Genomic DNA, 7,388 nt, shown 5'->3' with positions numbered 1-7,388 from the left:
TTATTGGAGTGGTGTGATTATAGTGGTTTAAATGTCTTCATTTATGGTTTTTGGACACTGTCCAAATTTTCTACCCTAAATAGCGGTATTTATAATCAGCTAACTGACATCAAGAAGTACAGGTTGGTGGTTAAGAGCAAGGTGTCTGGAGATGTCATGCCAGGCTTCCCTGGTTCCAAACTCAGCTTTTCCCCTTACTACCTGTGTGACCATGGGTGGTTATTTCACCTCTCTGGGCCTCAGTTTCCTCACTGGTAGAATAGAATAATAATACTATCTACCTCATGGGATTGTTGTGAAGAGTCAATGGGTTAAACTTGGATAAAACTAATATGGTATGCTAGGTACTCCCTAAGTACTTTACACGTAGATTATCAATATTAGCTGAGTAAATGAGTAAGCAGGCTGCCAAGGCTTCACACAATCACTGACTTCACTTGTGCCCCATAAATGAGATTGTTCAGAAGGGATCTCCTTGGGTGGTTGACAACTTTTCAGAGAGAAGAACATAGAACTATCTACTCCCATCCCCCAAATGAGATTCAATTATGGTTGGAGCTGCCAGACAGGACAAAGTTTGACTGGGAAGAAACTGAGAAAGCTAACTTTGCAGGGGCCCTTTTCCGAAGGTTTCTCTCTTCTGGGACTCAGAGAAGACTGATTAGAAGCTTAGGGGCTGATTAGAGCACCTCAGTCAGTGGCTAATCCCCCTGCCCCGGTTTTCTAATTGCCTTCACGGAGCACCCAGCCTAGGACAGAGATCCAGGCACCTATGAACGGGTGCTGCTGTGGATGTTGGAGCTTATGAGCCGCAGGTGCTGAAGCTGTTTATTCCTCTCATGCCCCAAAGCCCCATTTGGACATCACATGTACTCCCATCCAGCCTAGTCCTCCAGGGACGGACCTCTTGGCTCTGCTGAAGGTAGGTGTGGCCAAGTTAGATCAGACAGAAAATGAACCACAGTCCAGATTCGAAAAGTACTTGACAAGCTGAACGTTGGTTTCCTCTCATCTAAAAAGGGTTTATCTCTTTTTTTTTCTTTAGAGAGTAGGGTCAAAGCTAGTGTGGTTTGTGAGGGAGCATGATGTACCGGGAGTTATTAGTTTTGCTTCCTCTTGCGGTGATACAAGACACTTAGCATCTTGGGCTCTCAGTTTCCTCATTTATACCATGGCACTGAAAATGCATCACGTACCTGCTTCAGGTGACTGTTTTTAGGATCAGAAGAGACAAGGTAGGTGAGACTATATGGAAGACTATGGAGGCTATTTCAAGTAAGGGCTTACACTGAGAAAAGGGAAAGAGCAAGAAGCAACTCTTGTTGAATCTCTAAGAAATTTGTAAAATTCTGGCAGGTGTTTGCAATGTGATGGTATTGACATTACAGAGAGAGTTGGAAACTGCAGGTAGGCTCTAAAACAGAATGAGCTCCTTTGTGGGAGAATAATTTCCCCATCATTGGAATTGTTCCAGCTCCACAAAGATTGGTCAGAAAGGGTCACCATTAGCTCAAAGGCCAGCCATCAGAGATGCCCTAGACAGGATTTCTGCTGTGGGTGGGAGGTAAATCTCAGATTCCTGCAGTTGAGAGATCGTGAAACTACTTTCTATGAGTGCTCACTAAGCCCCACGAAAGCATAGAGAACTGAGGTCTTTCTTTTAGGACTGGTCAGCTGGGCACTGACTTTGGGAGAAGCTCTAAGGATGTTAGGAGGTGTAAAACCCCCACCCAGGGCTTCCTTGGTGGCGCAGTGGTTGAGAGTCTGCCTGCCGATGCAGGGGACACGGGTTCGTGCCCCGGTCCGGGAAGATCCCACATGCCGCGGAGCGGCTGGGCCCGTGAGCCATGGCCGCTGAGCCTGCGCGTCTGGAGCCTGTGCTCCACGACGGGAGGCCGCGACAGTGAGAGGCCCGCGTACCGCAAGAAACAAACAAAAAAACCAAAAAAAAAACCCATCCAGAGCTAAAGAGACCTCACGCTTTGTAAGGCTGGTTCTGTCCAGGTATCCCCATCACCAGAACTCCTCTCCCCTCCCAATCCCTTTAAGGGGGCGGGCACCGTTCACCTGTTCTCACCACTCTCTGAGAGGCAGAGGGCTTGAGTACTTCTGGGCAACAGAAAAGCTGTGCTAAGACTCCAAAAAGGTGAAGCAGCTTGAGCAGTAGAAAGCGTGTCTTGTCAGGCTGGAGGAGATCCGTCACTCCCAACATTTTGCATTGGTGTTTGCTTCTGGGCGAGACCCTCCTCATCTTGGGGCCTTTTTTCCCCATCTCTACTTCATCTGCCTGAAGGCAAAAGGGCAGAACCGTGACCTTTAGAAACACCTTCAAGTTGCAGGGTTCTACCGCACACTCTGTCCAGTGAGCAGATGAGGCCGAGTGAGCAGGCATTGGTGAAGGAGAAGGGTAAAAGATTTGAGGTCAGTGTTTGGACAGAATTTATATGCCATTCTGGAAGCTTCTTGTAGGATCACGAAGTGAGGAGGATCTCGAGATTTCACCTTTTCAGATCTCCCCACGCCTCCACCTCCCGTCTTCAGGCAGGACATCTGTGTCACTATAACCCCCAAGCTGAGGGACTGGGTGGTGCGGTGGAAAGGGCTCTGGATCTCAGTTGCTGCTTTTCTTTCTAGCTATGTGACCTTTGGACAAGTCTGTTGACCTCTCTGAGTCCCCACTTTCCTCACCTCAAAATGGGTTATGTGAGAGTCAGATGGGATAATAGGAGTACAATGTTTTAAAGTGAGGGATCATGAAAGTCATGTGTAATTCGGGGGAGGGAGGAGTTCACACCTTCCATTGTATGCAACAGAACCAATGTTTGTTGAGAACACAGGCCTTCTCATTTCGTCCTCGCAGCGCTCCTGTGACTTGGGTAGTATTCATGTCCATCTTAGAGGTGAAACAGCTAAAGTCCAGATAATTTACATGGCTGGCTGGAACTTGACCTCACTGTGATAGAACTTCAAAATATTCTGGTTCCATGACACCATGCTGGTTCTGCCTTTCTGCTATTTTCAGTGGGGCTTGCTGGAGAATACTTTCCTATGTATTTCTAAGTTTAAATTCAACTAGTAAATGACCTATTAAAGTTTTCCGCCAAACAAGTTTCTGGGAAAAAGGGGAGCTCTTGAATAGTCTATTTTTATCTCTAGATTGAGCTACTTTTTACCTGAACACAGAGTGTTGGTGGAAGAAACTACTTTTTTTTTTTTTTTTTCACCACTTAAGCATCCTTAGGACCCAAGTCCACCCTGACACTTGGAGTGGCAAAGCATCTTGTACCTCGTTCCTTTATTCCTTTTTCCTCTTCAAGTTATCACAAGCAGATGATGCTGGCTCTGTTCTAGTGGCACAGGGAGGATCATTGTCATCTAATGTCTGTTTAGCTCTATGTATACATCACTGCATCCCTAGTGGACAGTGTACTGCTGGGCACAGAATATAAAGGCAGATCCTTTAGAAATCTTTGTTGCATATTTCCAGCTGAGAACAAAGGCTACACAATTTTAGGCACATCATACAAACTTTTATATCTTACCATTTTAAAATATCTTTAACCCTGACTCGGAGGATCTAAGTGGATTAGTTTTGCTGAGCTATATAAATAATTTTCAGATCCATGGCTCTGTATTTTCCACAGTATGTGCTATTATAAAGCTGGTGTCTGGGCCCTTATAACAATCCCTTCCAAGTGCAAACTTACTACTTTGAGAATCATCTTCCCATAGATTTTTCTCAATTAATCCATACTTAGCCTCTTGGCCCCTAGTCCAGTGTTTTCTCTGCTCTGAGATACAGGTGGGGCATCTGCTGGACTTCTTCTCTTCTGAAACCCTCCTTAGTTTTCTGAAATTTAGTGGTGGTTTTGGGGAGGTTAATAAAATCCCAAAGAACAAACAGTCTCATGGTCTTTCTCCTTCAGCTTTGGAATGTGTGAATTAGATGTCTATGTGTGTTTACTATTGACTGACATAAAAATGAAGCTGTGGGTCTTGAGCAGACATGACTAATGTGGGGGAAAGATAACCTAGAGTTAGTGGTTCACCAGGAAGTGTCTGGAAGTGAAATATTTCTGTGCCCAATCAACAATTAGATAACAGGGCTTCCCTGGTGGCACAGCGGTTAAGAATCTGCCTGCCAACGCAGGGGACATGGGTTCGATCCCTGGTCCTGGAAGATCCCACATGCTGTGGAGCAACTAAGCCCATGCACCACAACTACTGAGCCCCCGTGCCACGACTACTGAAGCCCGCATGTCCTAGAGCCTGTGCTCCACAACAAGAGAAGCCACCGCAGTGAGAAGCCCGTGCGCCGCAACAAAGAGGAGCCCCCGCTCCCCGCAACTAGAGAAAGCCCGCGTGCAGCAACAAGGACTCAACGCAGCCAAAAATAAAAATAAATAAATTTATTTTAAAAAAATGACAATTGGATAACAGAACACTGAGAATGCGAAATGCTGACATTGATCAGTACTGTGGCATTAATGATGCCATTAAGGATTCCCTTTCTTCCTGTGCATCCTTAAAACCCAGCAATTTCAACTATTCTGTGGGCTTCAAAAACAGGAAACTGCTGCTTCAGTGTCCCATTCATATTTCCCCAGCAACTTAGCTTATCTAAATTGCCTGGGACTAAATATTTTCCTCTGAGGCCACACCGATCTCCATGGTTCTTCTCCCTGCCTAGAGATTTTGTGCAGCCACTGTTGGTTTTCTTTAATCATAATTATTAGGAAGCTGATTGGCTGTTCTATCTAGAATCATCAATTCTTTTGGACCAGTTCAGGAGTTTAGACAAGGTATCACAAGGCAAGTTGGAACTCTTCTTGGAGAGAACGAATTTTCCAGCTCCTCTGAAGATCAGCGAACACTTGGCAACCTTGATTTTCTTTAACATTTTCCTTTGCCTATTGAAAAATGGATGTACCTGAATGCTAGAAAGGATCACGTTAATGTGCGTTATGGGTTAGGAGACCCTGCACGCTTCTCACTGTGCCTCAAAATGCAGTCCCAGGCCACTAACTTAGAATTTGGGTTTATGAAGATTTCAGGAACTGGCTACAGTAGCAAAGACCTTGAGACCACCCCCCCGAGCTTTCCACTTTCTCCCTTGAGCATCTGCCTTCCTTCATCATCCACAGATGGGTCTGATTTAGGCTGACCCACTGTTCGTGCGCTGTCTTTCCTGAACCCATTTGGCAAAGTCCTCTGGCAGCACTGTGATTGGTCTGACGCGGATACGGCTGATGATTCAGATGATCCTGGCTTTGGGCAAACAGGTGATTTTATTTTGTCCTGATTTATTCATCGATATCTCTTTCCAAAAGAGACTTCAAGTGGCTTATAAAAATGCATGACATGCAGCAAGAGAAAATAAATAAAAACTGAGGAGTGAGACTTGGACAAAGGGAAAGTACAGGTGGGAAATGATGAGGAACCAGGAGCAAGGTTGTTTCACGTGACTTTTGTCTTGACACTCAAACCTGTACTGGAGGTGATGGTTCCTTCTTGGCTACACACTCTTTTTTTTCTTTTTTTTTTTTTTTACATTTTTATTGGAGTATAATTGCTTTACAATGGTGTGTTAGTTTCTGCTTTATAACAAAGTGAATCAATTATACCTATACATATGTTCCCATATCTCTTCCCTCTTGCATCTCCCTCCCTCCCACCCTCCCTATCCCACCCCTCCAGGTGGTCATAAAGCACGGAGCTGATCTCCCTGTGCTATGCGGCTGCTTCCCACTAGCTATCTACCTTACGTTTGGTAGTGTATATATGTCCATGCCACTCTCTCGCTTTGTCACAGCTCACCCTTCCCCCTCCCCATATCCTCAAGTCCATTCTCTAGTAGGTCTGTGTCTTTATTCCTGTCTTACCCCTAGGTTCTTCATGACATTTTTTTTCCCTTCAATTCCATACATATGTGTTAGCATACGGTATTTGTCTTTCTCTTTCTGACTTACTTCACTCTGTAGGACAGACTCTAGGTCCATCCACCTCATGTACACTCTTGATTAGAGTTTGACTCTGATGGTAGCCCTGTGCACCTCTTCTACCCTCCCATCCCTGCAGGTGAGACAAGACCAATAAAGGTGACGCTGCAAAAAGGAGAACATGTGCAGTGTTTTCAGAACTGGGGTCATTTTCCAAAATCTATATTTAACTTATGTTTACTCTCCTCTTTGCCAAAACACAGAGAGTAATGTATCTAAAGCCTTGAAAATTTCTGGTACTCCCTAGAAGTTAACTCATTATTACCATACTCGTGAGCAGTGCGATAGCTGTTGGGAGCATGGCCTTGGAGTCCAACAGAACTTGGTTCAAATCCCAGCCTGGTGGTTTACCTAGCACCAAATTACAAATTAAGTAATTTGATTAACCAAATTACTTAACCTCTGCAAGCCTCTCTTTTCCAGTCTATAAATAAGGATAATAACAATATCTGGCATTGGGGGATTGTGAAAAGTCAATGAGGCCGTTTATGTAAAACGCCTAGAACAGTATCTCACCCAAAGGGAGTGCTGTTTCAGTGGCATTCTTCATTATTGTTATTAATACATGCCCTTTCCCTCTCTCACGGGACTTTTCAGAAGAGAAGAGAACCACCAAGTTGTACAGCAAGATGCGGTGTTTGAGGTTCGTGAGTGCAGCCTTCTCACGTGAGGACACGGACCCGTAGATGGGAAGATAGCTGCTTGAGTTTACGTAGTACATCAGTGGCAGACCGCAGATGTAACTTCAGGCCTCCGGGTGCTGCTTCCAGCCTTCCTACCATACACTCTCCCTGGCTCATCGTAATCAGCGGCCCCTCCCCCACCATGACACTGCTCTGAAGGAGACTAGTCCCGCTCTCTCAGAGGAGATCTAAAAGTGTCTCTTAGGGGAGTGGTAGGTTGAGGTGGGTCTCCCGACTTGTGCATCTCTAGCTGGGGTTGCCTGGAACTCGGCTAGTGTCTCACTTCCTGGGTCAGAGTCACGAGCCATATGTCGGTTCATGGAAGCACAATGCGTTTGGAGCCAAAGTCCTGGTGTGGTCTTGGGACAGTTGGTTTAACCATTTGAGCCTCATTGGACTCGGTGACAAAATGAACATCAATGAAATTTCTGAATGTCAGAACAAACTAGTGGCTGAAAACTCATTTTTGTAACAGTTACATGTATTGAGTGTTTACCCTGTACTAAGCACAGCTTGTATTTCTATGACTTATCTCTTTACCTCCCATAGCACAGCAGTACTATTATTGCTGTTGCATGAGTATTTAGTCTAAGATGCTAGAGGTCAAGTACCTTGCCCAAGGTCATACAAACAGAAATGACTGAGTTTGGAACAAGCTCTGTCTGTCTTCAGGGCCCATTTTCTTAGCCACTGTGCTACATTGTTG

This window comes from Neophocaena asiaeorientalis, unplaced genomic scaffold (genome assembly GCF_003031525.2).
Source record: "Neophocaena asiaeorientalis asiaeorientalis breed wild unplaced genomic scaffold, Neophocaena_asiaeorientalis_V1.1 scaffold43, whole genome shotgun sequence".
Lineage (NCBI taxonomy): Eukaryota > Metazoa > Chordata > Mammalia > Artiodactyla > Phocoenidae > Neophocaena > Neophocaena asiaeorientalis.
This window is presented reverse-complemented; position numbering follows the sequence as displayed.